The sequence below is a fragment of the Lygodium microphyllum genome, chromosome 7 (genome assembly GCF_053477565.2).
Source record: "Lygodium microphyllum isolate KBCC chromosome 7, Lygodium_microphyllum_v1.1.10, whole genome shotgun sequence".
Taxonomy (NCBI): domain Eukaryota; kingdom Viridiplantae; phylum Streptophyta; class Polypodiopsida; order Schizaeales; family Lygodiaceae; genus Lygodium; species Lygodium microphyllum.
The window spans coordinates 61,244,804-61,262,842 of record NC_141141.1 but is presented as its reverse complement, the minus strand read 5'-3'; positions in this window follow the sequence as shown (position 1 = coordinate 61,262,842).

The following is an 18,039-nucleotide window of genomic DNA, read 5'->3' as shown; positions in this document are numbered from 1 at the left end:
CTGAAAAGAATTGCCCTAGGGTTCCAGCATACGTGGATGGAATATTAGTGGAGCATGCTATCATAGACACTGGGTCCTCCGTCAATATCATGAGTTCAGAGTTGATGGAGAGGTTGGGTCTAGGCATCCAAAAAGATAGCACCACCCTTCTTAGAATGGCTGATGATAGTCTAAGGCAACCAGAAGGTTGCGTTACTAAAGTCCATGTTACAGTTGCAAGTGTAGAATGCTTCTTGGACTTTAGGGTGATAAGATTTGCAGGACGTCCGAGCTATCGAGTCTTGCTAGGCATGCCTTGGATCTTATGAATAGACTGTCAAGTTGATATACCCGTCGGTCGAGTGGTTCTAGGTAGAGGTGCTAATCGAGTAATAGTCGATGCTTACCCTGAGTCGCCTTAGAGTGAGAGAGCTCCTTTATCCTCTACTGAATTAGAAACAATAGATGATCCATTTGGTAGTGAGACATCATCCAGCGATGAATCTAAAGAGGGGTCCACTACAAAGGATATTTATCAGATAACTCTAAATGAGCAAATAGAGCCGCAAGATAGGATAAGAGACGCGGATGTGATTGAGTTGGACCTTGGCATGACGAATGACTTGCGGCCAATTAAATTAGGTTCCATGCTCAGTTCAACAGAAAGGGAGGAGTATGTGTCCTTGATTCAAGAATTCCACATCTTTGCTTGGAGTTATGACGAGCTGAGAGGCATTCCTCCCAGCCTGGCTGCTCATACTATTCTTGTAAAAGAAGGCAGCCATCCTGTGCGTCAGAAAGTAAGGTGTATGCCTTTCGAATTGAGAGACGGGTTGTTTGAGGAGTTACAGAAGTTACGAAAAGCTCGGTTAATCTTCCCTGTACAGCACACAGAATGGTGTTCACCAGTTGTCATCAGGAAGAAGAAAAACAACCAGATCCAACTAGGTGTAGATTTTAGAGAGCTGAATAAGCAGACGGTTAAGGTTTACTACCCGTTGCCATTTATTGACCAGATTTTGGATCAATTAGCAGGTAGGGAAATATATTCGTTTATGGATTGCTTTGCAGGATACAACCAAATGGCAATTGCAGAAGAGGACAAGTTGAAAACAACTTTCATTATTGTCTTTGGTACTTTTGCATACCATGTGATGGCCTTTGGTTTGTGCAATGCACCTGGATCATGGCAACAAACAACAGACAAGACCTTTGGCGACATCGCCCCAGATGAGTTGAAAGTATTTATCAATGACCTGGGGGTAGCCACTGTAAGGAAAAGAATGGTGATTATCTTAAGAAAGTACTTTGAGCGCTGCAGACGATTTTGTATCGCTCTTAACCCATGGAAGTGTGTCTTTGGAGTGACTTATGGGCTATTGCTAGGCCATGTGGTCAGTTCAGTAGGGATTGCAACTGACCCTGAAAAGATCAAGGTTATAGTCGCTATGAGTCCACCACGCACTCCGAAAGAGGTACATAGCTTTCTGATCGATAGGGTACTATCAGAGGTTTATAAATGCCTTGGCAGAAAGGACATTGCCACTAACGAACTTATTATCCTTTAGCTGTCTATTTGTATGGAGCGACCCTTGTAAGGTAGCTTTCGAGGATGTGAAACAGGAGCTAGTAAAAGCACCAGTTTTAAAAGTACCCAAAAGAGGCGAGGTATTTTACATATTTTTAGCAGCCACCATGCATAGTATCAGCTGCTGTTTAGCCCAAATCTGGGAGGAAAAGTGGTATCATCCGATAGCATTTGCTAGTCGAAAATTGGGCATATAAAAAATTAACTACACCTACATGGAGAAGTTGTACCTTGCGATGGTCTTTGTGACTAAGAATTCAGGCACTACATCCTCTATGAGAAGGTAGTTTTCTATACGAAGGCGGAAGGGCTTAGATTGCTTATGAACAAGCTACAATCGCCTGATCATCTGGCAAAGTGGTTAATTACTTTGTAGGAGTTCGATTATGAGATTAAGAGTAAGCCACCGAGGTTGCAGGGGATTGTGGAATGCCTTGTGGATTTCGGGGAGCTGAAAGAGACTTTGGCTAAAGGAAGTGATATCGAAGAAATGTTTAAAATTGATACAGCTTCTTGTTGAGATGACAAGCTCAACACATGCGGACATTGATGATGGACCGCCTGGTTAGATGGGTCCACACGTCTACACTTAGCACGTTGGTGGTCATTATGACTCTCACATGGCCACTGACTCATTACTTATTATATTCAGGTTGTTACACCTATTTATAGTTGGCATAGTTATAGCGCCAGTCGACTAGTGTAGTCGGTTATGCATTGTTTGACTTAGTAGGCCACTTTTCTTTATGTTGTATCTTATCTATACTTTGTGTACATTGAAAAGTGTGTGGAAGAAGAAGAAGAAATCAGCAAGAAAACGTTTTGGCCTCCATCTCTCTTCTTGTCTCTTGAGTGAGCTTCTCCTTGTGCATTCAGTGTGTGTTCGGTGCAGCATCTTGAGCAAGTCCCTCCACCACACGATTCTTGACATGGTATCAGAGCCGCACCACTGAGAGAGGCTGATTTTGAAGCCTGAAGCAAAGGAGAAGAAGCAAGGTTCGAGCAAGCAAGCCACGGATAATAAACTCTCCCATTCTTCCACTCTCTGTCTTGGATAGTGCCTGTGGAGGCACCGGAAGCAGGGTCGAGCAAAAATCTCAAATTGCAGTGAGATTTGGTGTGCGCAAAGAGCGCTGTGTATTCTGCAAATAAGCCCTTTAGGGTTTTCTGCAGTTATTTTGGGCGTCTAAGGCCGTTTCAGGCCCCGTTTTAGAGCCCAAGGTTGCGGACAGCAGTTTCAGGGTACACTGTGACTTCAACTATATTGACCGAAAGTGGGTGCGCAGGTTACAGATTTCAGATCTGTAAGTTCAAAGGTATTTATCAGCGAGTAAACACAAGGTTTATCTATAAACTGGTTGTAGATTGCATGTATTGTTGAGCAGACACTGAAAAAGGCTGCCTGGTGTATTGCTGTGCACTACAGGCCGAGGGTTGCAGAAGATTTGCTTGCTGTTTGGTAATAGTTTTGTGATAATGGCAGAGAACAGTGGAAGCCCCATCATTGAGAAGCTCGACAAGAACAACTACCCTTCATGAAAGTTCCGTGTCATGAACTTCCCTTATTGGAAAAGGCCTCTACGAGTTTGTTTTAGGTGAAGAAAAGGAGCCAGAGGTGAGTGATCCTCCAACTGCAGAAGAGACAAAGGCACGGAAGGAATGGAATGCAAAAGATAAAAAGGTCATGTATTGGTTGTCTGCAGTAATTGACAAAAATATGCTGGGACACATTAGAAATACAGAGAATTCATATGCAACTTGGACCGTACTTGAAAGTATGTTTTCTGTAAATACAAAGGCACGAAAGATTCAACTCAAGCAAGAGTTGAATACATTGAAGAAAGAGAAGATGTCCATCAATGAGGCACCGAAGGTAAGAAGCATTGCAGATGCATTGGCAGCAATTGATGCAATGCCCGATGATGATGACTTGGTGTCGTCTACCTTGGGTGGACTTAACAATGAAAAGGCTTGGAAGTCTTTTGTAACTTATGTATATGTTAGAAAGCCATTTCCAGATTTTGATGAGTCGGTCTCACTTATGATCACTGAAGAGATCAACATGCAGAGTGAGACATCTGATAAAAGTGGTGAACAGGTCCAAGCTTTCTACTCCAGTTCAGGAAGGGGACGTGGCAGGTTCTCTTCAAGAGGCCGTGGTACAGGACGTGGTAGTGACAACCAGCAAAACAGATTGAATCAGCAATTTGGCGATATGCAGGTTTCAGGAGGTTGTGGTAACTTTAGAGGCAGGGGGAGCTTTAGAGGAAGAGGTGGATGGTAGAACAGAGGTTCTAATAACTCTGGTATTGTGTGTCACTACTGTGGCAAAACATGTCATATTGCAGCCCAATGTTATGCTAAGAAAGATGATATTCGCAGTGGTAAGTTGCAGCAAGGAAACTATGCATCGTCTTCATAACAGAATGAAGACAAAAATGAACGTTTGTTTGTGATGCAGCATATGTTGAATGCTGTTATAGGAAAGGGAACACATGATGATGTTTGGTATGTTGATTCAGGTGCATCCAATCATATGACCAGCCATGCAGAATGGTTTGGAGAGATGCAGAATTTGCAAAATGTAGGTTATGTGCAGACGGGTGATGATTCATGCCACCCAATTTCACACATTGGAAAAGTTCCCTTGTCCTTGCATGATGGTAAGACAAAGAGTCTTTCAGATGTATTACATGTGCCATCTATTACAAAGAACTTGGTGTCAGTCGGTAGGTCAAATGGTAGAGCAAGGGCTGCAAGTCAGATTTAATGCAAAGGGCTGCTTTGTAGAAGACTTCAATGACAAGTGAATGCTAGTTGCAAAGGTAAGTAGAGTTAGACGTATGTTTACTCTGGATGTTGGAATTCCTACTATGAATGCTGCTATGTATGCTAAAGGAAAAGTGTTGTTGCAGATATTGAAATTTGGCACAAACGCATTGGACATGCAAATGTACAAAGGCTGAAATTAAGGCAATCCAAATAGTTGGTTACAGGTTTGTCTACATTTAGAGTTGCAGAATTTCATAAGGTATGCGAAGCATATCAGTTTGGTAAGCAGGCAAGACAACCCTTTTCACATGACAGAGATGTAAGCGGAAATATCCTTGATGTTGTGCATACAGACATTTGGGGGCCTACACAAAATGTATCTCTTGGAGGCAATTCATACTTTGTCACATTCATTGATGATTGTTCTAGAAAGCTGTGGGTATATTTTATGAAGAAAAAGAGTGAAGCTTTTGAGCACTTTAGAACTTTCAAGGTTGCAGTTGAAAGAGAAACATGCTTGAAAGTAAAGTGCTTGAGGTCAGATGGAGGGGGAGAGTACCTCTCAAATGAGTTCAGTGATTTTCTGAGGTCTCATGGGATAAAGAGACAATTCACATGCATGTATACTCCATAGCAAAATGGGGTTGCAGAAAGGAAAAACATGCATATTGTAGAAGTTGCACGCGCCTTGATGGCTGAAAAGAATATGCTTAAGCATTTTTGGTCTGAGGCTGTTCATACTGCTGTTTATATTATGAACAGAACTCCCACAGTTGCAATTCATGGTATGACCCCCGAAGAATGTTTTACAGGTAAGAAGCCTGATGTCTCACACTTGAAAGTGTTTGGCTGCATTGCATATGTTCCTGTGCCAGATGAGTTGCGGAAGAAACTGGATCCAAAGGTTGAAAAGTGTGTCTTTATTGGATACTCTTTAGAGCAAAAAGGGTATCGCTGTTATAACCCTGTCACATGTAAGTTCAGAGTGAGCAGGGATGTCATCTTTGATGAAATGAGCAGTTGGTATGCACCTAGTGGTGATGCATTGGATGATGATGATGATGATCATGACACTCATGTGCAGGCTGAAAGGCAAGAATGATGGACTCTCAGTGGACCAGAGACATCATCTGGTAGTCCTTGGTCTGGGAGACTAAGGAGTACATCTACATCTTCAGGTGTATCTAGTACCACTACAGGTAAAGACAAAGGAAAGAATAAAGTGTCAGAAGGCATTGATGCAGTTCTTGATGGAGACTCCAGTGGCTTAGAGAGCTTAGATAATGAGCTTGGTATTCCTTTTTTCAAGACACAAGGTGTACAGAGAGCTTATAATAATGTAAAGGCTCCATTGAGTGATCCGGTGGTACACAGATCTAGCAGGGTGAGATACCCTATTAAAAGATTTGGTTTTGAAGGTTATGCAGCTCACCATTATGCTTATATGGTGAAACTAGTTGAGGATGTTGAGCCCACATGTTTTGAGGAGGTTGTTGGTCATGCTCATTGGGATGCAGCAATATATGAGGAGATGGCTGCATTAGAGGCCAATAAGACTTGGGATCTAGTATCATTACTGAAGGGCAAGAAAGCTATTGGATGTAAGTGGGTTTATAAGATTAAGCACAATGCAGATGGTTCTATTAGTAGGTACAAAGCTAGGCTGGTTGCAAAAGGCTATGCCCAGACATATGGCATAGATTATGAAGAAACCTTCTGTCCAGTTGCTAGGATGGCAACTGTCAGATGTGTGATTGCTTTGATAGCAACTAAAGGTTGGAGGTTGCAGGAAATGGATGTGAAGAATGCCTTCTTGCATGGTGATTTGCAGGAAGAAGTGTATATGGATCAGCCAGCAGGTTATGAAGATTTAGAGCATCCCACGTATGTGTGTAGGTTGAAGAAGGCGCTCTATGGGCTCAAGCAAGCACCTAGAGCATGGTTTGACAAGATCAGAGAGTATCTTGTCAATATTGGCTTTTATGTTTCTGATGCTGATCACTCATTTTATGTGAGAAAGGGAGATGCAGGTTTGGTCATCATAGTCATCTATGTGGATGACTTGATTATTACAGGTGATAGTGACAGTGGGATTGTTGAAGTCAAGGACTTTTTGAAGAAGAAGTTTGAGATGAAGGATCTAGGTGAGCTAAGGTACTTCCTTGACATTGAGGTGATCAGATGTGATGATGGTATATGGCTGTCCCAAAGACAGTATGGCTTGAATATGTTGTCCAAGTATGGTATGACAGCATGCAAACTACTTTCAGTCCCATTGGAGCAGAATGTAAAGCTAAGTGCTGATGTTGGGGATGAGATAGAAGACCCTACTATGTTCAGGAGGATAGTGGGGAGTTTGATCTACATGACCATTACAAGGCCAGACTTGAGCTACGCTGTTGGTCTTGTGAGTCAGTTTATGCAAGTACCTAGAAAGCCACATTTGGATGCAATCAGACGCATATTGAGATATGTGAAGTCCACATTATGTTATGGACTTTTCTATGAGGCAGGTACAGATGTACATGTGTTTGGATACAGAGATGCAGATTGGGATGGTAGTATGTCTGATAGAAGATCTACCAGCGGATACATGTTCTCTCTTGGTAGTGCAGCAATTGCTTGGAGTAGCAAAAAGCAATCTACAGTTGCTTTGTCGAGTACAGAGGAGGCTAAGTATAGAGGTGCTGGTATTGCAGCATGTGAGGTAGTATGGCTGCAAAAGTTATTGGCTAATTTAGATGTGCAAGTGGAAGGTCTAGTTGTCATTTATTGTGACAACATGAGCAGTATATAGTTGGCTAGGAACCCTGTGTTCCATGCCAGGACAAAACATATTAAGGTATACTACCACTTTGTGAGAGAGAAGGTACTAGCAGGTGAGATTGACTTGGTGTATGTCAGCACACAGGATCAGATAGCTGACATCTTCACGAAGGCATTGGGTATAGAGAAGCTTCAAAAGTTTCGAAGCTTACTTGGAGTTGCAGAGATGCAGTTGAGCTTGAGGGGGAGTGTTGAGATAACAAGCTCAACACATGCGGATATTGATGATGGACCGCCTAGTTAGATGGGTCCACACATCTACACTTAGTAGTTGGTGGTCATTATGACTCTCACATGGCCACTGACTCATTACTTATTATATTCAGGTTGTTACACCTATTTACAGCTGGCATAGTTATAGCGCCAGTCTACTAGTGTAGTCGGTTATGCATTGTTTGACTTAGTAGGCCACTTTCCTTTATGTTGTATCGTATCTATACTTTGCGTACATTGAAAAGTGTGTGGAAGAAGAAGAAGAAATTAGCAAGAAAACGTTTTGGCCTCCATCTCTCTTCTTCTCTCTTGAGTGAGCTTCTCCTTGTGCATTCTGTGTGTGTTCGGTGCAGCATCTTGAGCAAGTCCCTCCACCACGCGATACTTGACACTTCTATTCCATCTTGGTATGCTGCTATCATGTATTATCTATCAATGGGAGAGACTGGAGCCGGTTTATCAAAATCAAAAAAGAGGAAAATCAGACAACAGGCTGCTTTGAAGTTTTCCTTGATTGCAACACACTATATCGGCAGGGTGTTGATGATATCTATCACCGATGTGTGATGCTTGACGAGGTTCCTTTCATCTTGAAAGAGTGCCATGACTCTACATGTGGAGGGCACTTCGCTGGACGGTTGATAGCACAGAAAGCTTTAAGAGCTGGATATTGGTAGCCATCCATCTTCCAAGATTCCTTTGAGTACATTAAGAGATGTGATACCTGTCAAAGACATGATAATAGAGAGAATAGGAAACGCCCACTTACGCCTATTATGGCTATCCTTCCATTTGAGAAGTGGGGCATTGACTTTGTGGGTCCTATCACCCCATCGTCTACTACTCAGAAGAGATACATTATAGTAGCAACTGATTATTTTACAAAATGGTCAGAAGCGCGGGCGATGAGGGAGGACAATGCAAAAGAGATTGCAAGTTTCCTCTTAGAGCAGATTATCTGCCGTTTCGGTCCACCGAAGGAACTAGTGTCGGACCGTGGAACCCATTTTTTGAATAAAGTGATCAAAAGCCTTGGCAAATCAAGCATAACAAAACAACCCCCTACAATCCGTAAGCCAACGGGCAAGTTGAAAGTACAAATAAGCAGCTTATGGATATCTTGTCTAAAATAGTCTCGAAGAAGAAACGAGACTGGGATAGGAAGTTGTATGTGGCGGTATGGGCGTACAATGCAACGTTCAAGCGAGCTACCGGCCATACTCCATTTAAATTAGTTTATGGGAAAGAGTGTGTGTTACCCCTCGAAATCGAGTTGCCAACCATACGGTTTGCAATTAATCACTCTTTGGGAGATGAGGATGCACTCTTTGAACGTTTCACGACCATAGTCCACCTGGATGAGCTGAAATTGCAGAGCTTATTACACTAGGAGGTAGCTAAACATTAGATGAAGCAGTTGCACGACCTTAAAGCAAAGAAGTATACCTTTAAAAAAGGGAAATTAGTTCTGTACTACGATGCGTGTAGGGAGCTGTTTCTAGGGAAGCCAGAACCTAGATGGGATGGGCCCTACAAGATCGTTAGGATAGGAAAAAATAGTCTATGGCTCTACTAGCTGATATGCAGGGAGTAGAATTTAAAAATAAGGTTAATCTCAATAAGATTAAGCCTTATTATTTCTAAGTATGCTAACACGGAGAAATGCATTGCAGGTCCATGCTGGGGCTGATTTGAGACCTGCAAAAGAGCTTAAAGCTGGTTGATGGGGCGGTTAATTCCTTATTTGGAGCACCCATATCTAGAGCAGAAATACCATCAGGGGAAACTTATTTGGTGGAGCAAAGGATACAAAGTGATTGAGCAAGAAGACAGAACCTTTGTGTGGGAGATTAAAGTCTTCTGCCATCATTGCTTACGAATGTTGACAAGTATCCCTGTTGAGTTTAATGAAGAAGGTGGGATGGAGCCATTAGTTCATCCTCTAAACATGCTAAATTTTGATTATCATAATTACGAATAGAGGAGTTTGTGATGGCAGGCTGTGTAAACCCATTGTGGACGTACACATTATATTTTGATGGAGTGTCTAGGGGCTCTAATAAAAAAGGGAGTGTTGGAGTAGTAATCCGAGATCCCCGACGTAGAGTTACGATGAAGGTAGCTGCTTATCTCGGGGTAGGATTCACTAACAACATGGCGGAGTATAAAGCCTTGATTATGGGACTGCATATTGCCAAGCAAGGTGGTATTCGACAGTTGTTAGTAAAAGGGGATTCCCAGTTGATCTTGAATCAGCTATATGGGACATACACAGTGCGGAATCCCATCCTTTGTATGCATCATCGAACTGCCATGACCCTACTTGAGGAGTTTGAGAGAGTGTCTCTTCAGTTGATTCCACGTTACTGGAATCAGTTTGCGGATTCACTAGCAAACCTTGCTTATGAAGAAAACCTTTTCTTCAACTGTGGTCCTAGTTTGGATATTGCTATCACTAATGAGATAGGACCCGGTCGCTTGTGGGGAATGTTATCAGAGCATGCAATATATGGCAAGCGATGGTTGATATGGGTGATGCAACCTAGACCCATCTACCGTTGTTATCCTGGACCTATAGGCTGATTAGGCAACATGTTATACATACGTCTCTTGCTACATATGCAGGAGGGATGGGTCATAATCTTATGCATTTAGCTTAGGGCTGCGAGCCCTATTTTTCCTCCTTGGAAATGAGCATATTATTGTATGTCTATACTATTTCGGGAAGGGATGTGTAGGTGCTATTCTGTTTGATCTCGTTAGGCCAAGAGGGCCAGTTTCGCGAGGTTTTAGTGTTTTATTTCATTAGGCCAAGAGGGTCGATCAGTTTTTGTAGTGAAATGCTTTATTTCATTAGGCCAAGAGGGCCAATCGTCTATTTAGTACAGGTGCGGTTAATGGTTTCTTGTTTTAGTCCTATGCTAGACAGGTTCAAAGAAGAGCTTGGAAGGAGCCTATGTCGCGCGGAGACTTCTCATGGCCCTATCCAAGTGATATCTCTCCTTTACGAGTAACATGTTTTTATGCTATATGTGTCTGTGTACTTGTAGGGGATTTTCTTTTCTTGTTGGAGACCGGTGTCCAAGGCATGAAGTCCCAAGTTTAGGTTAGGTATGTCTGAGGGAGGGCTGAGTAGTCGTTGCCTCCTGTAAAGACATTGCCAAGCATCGAAAGATCTGTTTTAGAAGGCAGTTCTAGTGACCCTCGTCTGCTAGCCTACCAGACAGCCGTTCTAGGAGTTCTTGCTTAGTTGTGAGGCAGTTAGAGAAGCCTGCCGGAGGAAAAAATGATGATGATAGAGAGGAAAAAAAACCCTGAATATCTCAAAGAAAATAAATAAATAAAAAGGTGTGTAAAAAGGGGTTCTAACCCCTATAAAAATAGAAAAGCAAAAGAAGGAAAATTTGTAAGCAGTTGATCATCGCCTTGCGAAGGCTTGGTAGGTTCCTGGGGACAAGCTAGACCCGGGTGTCAAGATTGTGGGAGAGAAGGAAGGAGTCTCACTTGTAGCTTTCTTGCTTGCACAATGGGGGAATACACACAAGGGTGGAGGCTGAAAACAGTTTTCCTCTTCTTAGTTGTGTAAGCCAAAAGAACTCAAGTACAAAAGAAATACAAGAACCCTCTATATGGGTCTCAAACCAAACTCAACTAACTAAGGTGGCATACTAACTGAGCCACGAACTAGAGTAGATAAGGATAGCTATCATGTAGCTATTATTCATGGGCGGTGTACCAACCGCGTCTGCAACTGACAAGTCGGTGACATAAATACACAACGGTCACCCTGGCGTATCACGAGTGGAGCTCGATATCTCAACACTCCCCCTCGAGCTCAATCCCAATTCCTGCACACCAAGCAGGTCTCTGAACTTGCGCAGCTTCTCTACGCCCAATGCCTTCGTGAATATGTCAGCTACCTGATCCTCTGTGCTGACATAAACTAGATCAATAAGACCTAGTAAAACCCTCTCTCGCACATAGTGATAATGCACCTCAATGTGCTTTGTTCTAGCATGATAGACTGGGTTATTTGCCAAGTGTATACTACTCATGTTGTCACAATAAATGACAACTGGCCCATCTGTAGACTGATGCATATCATAAAGTAGCTTATGCAACCAAGCTACCTCACATGCAGCCATTGCTGCACCCCTGTACTCAGCCTCTGTGCTCGACAAGGCAACTGTAGGCTGTTTCTTGCTGCTCCAAGTGACTGCAGCACTCCCAAAAGAGAATACATATCCACTGGTAGATCGTCTATCAGAAATACTACCAGCCCAATCAGCATCAGTGTATCCATGCAACTGTATCTGAACCCCAGTCTCATAAAATAGTCCATACTGCAATGTGGACTTCACATACCTGAGTATGCGTCTAGCCGCATCCAAATGTGGTTTCCTTGGAGCCTGCATAAACTGACTTACCAATCCAACAGCATAGCTCAAATCTGGCCTGGTAATAGTCATATAAATCAAACTTCCTACTATGCGTCTGTACATAGTAGGGTCTTCTAGAAGCTCACCTGCATCTGTGCTCAGCTTCACATTTTGCTCCAAAGGAACTGAAATAGGCTTACAGCCTGTCATCCCATATTTGGACAGCATGTCCAATCCATACTGCCTCTGCAAGAGCTGTATCCCACTTGGTGATCTAATCACCTCAATGCCCAAGAAATAACGCAGCTCTCCCAAATCCTTCATCTCAAACTTCTGCTTCAATAGCATTTTCACATGAAGGATATCTTCATCACTGTCACCTGTCATAATCAAATCATCAACATAAATGACAAGTAGCATAATACCTTTCTCTGTTTTTCTCACATAAAGTGAGAAATCTGCCTTGGAAATCTGAAAGCCAATAGTGACAAGATACTGTCCTATCTTGTCAGACCATGCTCTAGGTGCTTGCTTCAAGCCATACAAGGCTTTCTTCAACCTGCAAACAAACTCAGGATGAACAGCATGCACATAACCTGGTGGCTGCTCCATATAGACCTCTTCTTGCAAATCACCATGCAAGAAGGCATTCTTTACATCCATCTGATGTAAAGACCATCCCTTTGATGCAGCCATAGCAATGACTGCTCTTACGGTTTCCATCCTTGCAACCGGACTGAATGTTTCTTCATAGTCAATGCCATATGTTTGTGCATACCCCTTGACTACTAATCTTGCCTTGTATCTGTTCACAGAACCATCTGCATTGTGCTTCACCTTATAAACCCACTTACAGCCAATTGCATTCTTACCTTTAGGCAAAGGTACTAACTCCCATGTAGCATTTTCTTCCAAGGCATCCATTTCTTCATCCATGGCTTTCTCCCATTTTTCTTTTCCCATGGCTTGCTCAAAAGATGTGGGTTCTGGTTCCTGTATCAGTTTGACCATATATGCATAGTGAATGGCTGTAAATCCATCATATTTCAGCCTATCCACAGGATACCTAGCTCTCGTAGACCTGCGCAAAGTAGGTTCACTCCCAAGTGCTCTCAAAACATCCCTGGTCTTCCTTACTCCAGGTGTAACAATAGAAGGAATACCCAACTCATCATCAATGCTCTGTTCTGAGCCACTAGATTCACCATCCACATAAGAGTGACCTGCATTCACATCAAACATGGGCTGATCAACCTTCTCTTTTCCTTTTCGTGATACCTGCATACCACTATCTGCATTGCTTTGAGAAGATTCTCCTGATCTCAATCTGCCTGTCCATGGCGAAGAATGTGAACCACTGCTAGAGGACGCTCCAGGTCCACTAATATTTTGTGACTGCTGCTGTGAATTCTGTGTAGCATTACCATTTTGTGCATCTTCATCATCAATCACATTTACTGGTTTATACCAGCTACTCATCTCATCAAAAACAACATCTCTACTCACTGTAAACTTACGAGTAGAAGGGTTATAGCATCTATACCCTTTTTGCTGCAGAGAGTAACCAATAAAGATGCACTTCTCAGCTTTTGGATCCAACTTGGATCTCAGCTCATCTGGCACATGTACATAGGCAATGCAACCAAAAATTTTCAAATGAGAAATATTTGGTTTCCTAGCAGTATACCTCTCCTCTGGAGTCATTCCATGTATTGCTGCAGTGGGAGTCCTGTTCATTATGTAGACTGCTGTAGCAACTGCTTCAGCCCAATAAAAATCTGGCAAGACTTTTTCATTGAGCATGGCACGAGATACCTCTCCAATATGCCTGTTTTTCCTTTCTGCAATTCCATTTTGTTGTGGGGTATAACTGCATGAATATTGCTGCTTTATGCCATGCTCCTGCAAGAACTTTGCAAACTCATTTGAGAGGTACTCTCCCCCTCCATCTGACCTTAGGCATTTTATTTGCAGACCTGACTCTTTTTCAGCCATAGCTTTAAGAGTTTTGAAATGCCCAAAAACTTCACTTTTCTTTTTCATAAAATACACCCAAACTTTTCTGCTATAGTCATCAATAAAAGTGACAAAATAATGACAGCCTCCAAGAGATGCAGCTTTAGTAGTCCACACATCAGAGTGGATTAATTCCAATGGCTTCTCACTCTCTTGAACATGTCTAGGAAATGGTTTCCTTGCCTGTTTTCCAAACTGACAGGCTTCACATACCTTATGCATTTCTGCAACCTTGAATTTCGGCAAACCTGCAACAATATTTTGGGCCTGCATTGATTTAAGTCGCCGTACATTAACATGACCAATGCGTTTATGCCAGATATCAATATCTGCAACTACACCGGTCCCATGTGCAAACATTGCTGCACTCAATTCAGACATGTCTGCATCCAACGTAAACATTCTGCCCTTCTTCTTTCCTTTTGCTATCAAGCGACCTTTATTTTTCATATCCTCAACAAAGCATCCATGAGGATTAAATTTGACCTGCAAGCCCTGTTCAACCATTTGACCAACAGAAACCAGATTCTTGGTGATATTCGGGACATGAAATACATCCGACAGGTATTTCTTTTTCCCATCCTGCATAGACAAGGGAATTTTTCCAATCTGCACAATAGGATGTGCAGTATCATCACCAGTCTCCACAAATCCTGGTTTTTCCATTTTCCTTGCATCCTCCATCCATTCTGCATGACCTGTCATGTGGTTTGATGCACCTGAGTCAACATACCATACATCATTGCTTTCTTCTGCACTTGTCACAGAATTATTCATGTGCTGCACCATGAACAAATGCTCATTTCTGTCATCACCCTGTCTACTAGAAGATGCATAATTCCCTTGTTGCAGTTTTCCATTCATGATGTCATTCTGCTTTTTATAGCAGTCTTTAGCCATATGACCCATTTTACCACAGTAGTAGCATTCAACATTGCTGTTTGCATTTTGACCTCTTTGCCATCCACCACGACCTCTTTGGCTCCCCCTGCCTCTAGAGTTACCACGTCCTCCTCCATAGGACTGGTTTTCTTGAGTTTGCTGCATATTCTGATTTCTACCACGGCCTCCAAATCGGCCTCCTCTACCTCTGCCTCTACCTCTTCCAGCATTTGAGTAGAAGACAGCTTCTTTTGAAGTTCCTCCTGAAGAAGATGCACCACCATTTCTCTGCTCCTCAGAAATTAGAAGAGCAATCAACTCCTCAAAATCAGGAAATCTTTCACGAACTGAAATGGATGTCCAAAACTGTGCATAATCCTTTCCTAGACCATTCAAGGTCACGGAAACTAAATCATCATCTTCCACTGGCGACCCAATGGAAGCAAGTGCATCTGCAATCTTCTTCACCTTCATGTGGTAGTCGTTGATGCTCATATTTTCTCTTTGCACATTGTGCAACTCTTGCTTGAGCTGCATTTTCCTGGCTTGCGTATTTGTGCTATACATTTTTGACAAAGTATCCCATGCCTCCTTTGGCGTACTTGCATCCTGAATATGCACAATCATAGAGTCTGAAATGCTGATAGACAGCCAGTACATAACTTTCCTGGCTCTCTCATGCCATGTTTTAAATGCCTGCATTTGTTGTTGATTGGGAACATCAGGAAGAACTGGTTCTTCTTCATTTCCTGCAACAAATTCCCAATATCCTTTTTCCATAAGGAAATTCGTCATTCTAAACTTCCATGCCTGGAAGTTGTTCTTGTCAAGCTTTTCAGTGACAATCTGTGAAAGAGAATCAGACGCCATTACAGAATACTGCAAGAGATTCTGTCACTGCAAAAAACACAGCTTCACCCTCACAAGGGCAAATCTGCAAAACTGGCGAAAGTGGTATTTGACCACACAGTCACTTCCTAGTGACGATTTTGCATAAACAGGAACCAAGGATGATTCTGAAACTCCCAATGTCTCTGCGCACAAGCATACGATGCAATTTCTACAGTAACTTTTCACCGACCTGTAGAACAGTGGCTGCACAGCATAAAACTGAGCCTTTTCCTGAGTGCGTGCAGAAAACTTCCGTCTGCAAAACAGGCCCCGAAATGGCCTCAAATAAAAAAAACAAGGTCGTCGAGGGCTAAAGCCATCTCCCGCAGCATATACTGCCCTCTTGCTTCACCGCGAAGGGCGTCTCAACCTGAGACAATGCACTCCTGCAATTTCCGGCTGTGCTACCTGCAGAGATCTGCTCCCAAAACAGAAAATGAAAGCAACACTGCTCCTCTTACCAGAACACCGCGAGCTTGGCTTGCTTTCTTGAGCTCCTTACCACGAACAAGGCTCTGATACCATGTCAAGATTGTGGGAGAGAAGGAAGGAGTCTCACTTGTAGCTTTCTTGCTTGCACAATGGGGGAATACACACAAGGGTGGAGGCTGAAAACAGTTTTCCTCTTCTTAGTTGTGTAAGCCAAAAGAACTCAAGTACAAAAGAAATACAAGAACCCTCTATATGGGTCTCAAACCAAACTCAACTAACTAAGGTGGCATACTAACTGAGCCACGAACTAGAGTAGATAAGGATAGCTATCATGTAGCTATTATTCATGGGCGGTGTACCAACCGCGTCTGCAACTGACAAGTCGGTGACATAAATACACAACGGTCACCCTGGCGTATCACGAGTGGAGCTCGATATCTCAACACCGGGGCCGATGCCTTGTCTTCCTAGGGGGTGGCGTCTCACTGGAAAAAAGTAAGGAAGGTTGGAGCGAAAATAAAAGTGAGCATCAGAAAATGATTAAGTGTCGCCTCGTGAGGGCTTGGTAGGTTCTTGGATACCGAGACAGGACCCGAGGCCGATGCCCTGTTCTCTTGGGGTCACTACGCTCAGCTCCCTCCTTTTTACATGCCCGAGTATGGAAACATAAAAACCTAAAAGAAGAAATGTGCTAAAAGAAAATACTTCTTGATTAGGCTATAGGAATCCTCACCTAGTAGGAGCTTTTGGGATGTGTTGTCCTTAGTTAGGTAGGCAGTTCTGACCACCACTTAGGGCGACTTCTTTGATAGTTCTTTTTACTCTGGCCGTGTTGGAGCAGTCGGTTAGTGACTAGCTTTGGACCTTCTATTAGATTACGCTAGGTCTACTCCTTGTGGATTTGATGCCTTGGTTTTGTCAAGGGATAGGGTGAGCATTGTGCTGTGTTTTAATATGTATCTATTTTGTATCAGCTTAATGCTTCCTTTGGTTGTTTTGTGTAGATCTGTTGTGTGATTCGACGGGCTGAGTCACCCTATCCGTGGTCGCCAATGAGAGCGGAGTTTTGAGCCCGGGATGTGTCTAAAATTTGCCAAAAAATCTGAAATTTAGGGAAAAATATTCGACATTGAAGGTAGTGGCTGCAGCTAGGACGATTTTAAGCATCAAGTGAAAGATGGCTTTTAAAAGACACCCGAGCGACACTTGTGGATTTTTGATAATTTTTTCGACTGCCATGCGGGATGCCGAGACGGACACATAGGATTTTTCAGAGGTCGAATCGGAGCCTGGACGCGGAAGAGGCCAAAAAATAGGCCAAGATTTGAAAAGGTGGACAAAACTTAGGCCAAGAGAGGGGCGCCCTTTGGGAACCCACCCACACCCCCCCCCCTTTTTTTTCACATGGCGTGGAGATATGGCGATACCTGCAGCAATGGTGCAAAAAAAACGGATCCCTCTCCCCACCCCTCTCCCCCCCCAACTCGATTTTGGGCTGCAAGTAAGCCATGAAACAGACATTGGCCGGCAACTGCTCCTTCTTCCTTGATCATATCACCAGTCTTCGCACGAGATATGGCTAGCTGAATGAAGAGATCAGAATCTAGTATTTCTCTCTCCTCCCTCTCTCTCCTCTCTATGGCCTGTTCATGTGCACTATCTTGAAGGAGATTGAAGCAAACGGTGATAGAGATTGATGGAGATGCTGAAGATTGATGTGCAGCATTGGATTGAGAGCAATGGAGGCTCTGTCCACTGGTCATGCAGTCATTTAATGCGTCTCGGGTTTCGTAAAAACACGGTATGACCATTTTTATGAAGAAAATGAAGGGTTTTTTGGTATTTTATGATGGTAATGATGTTTTTATGGGATGAAAGTTTGTTTCAGTGCTGGTTGCATCATGATTAATTGCTGTTTATTAGAAAATCTTGATTTTGCAATGATTTACATGGGCTATTTAATTCCCGTAAAACCCAAAATGCGGTTTTTAAGCGGTAAAATGGTAGTTTTGTCATTTCGGGTGGGTGAAATGTGTTCCTATGGGGGAAAAATGGAAAATA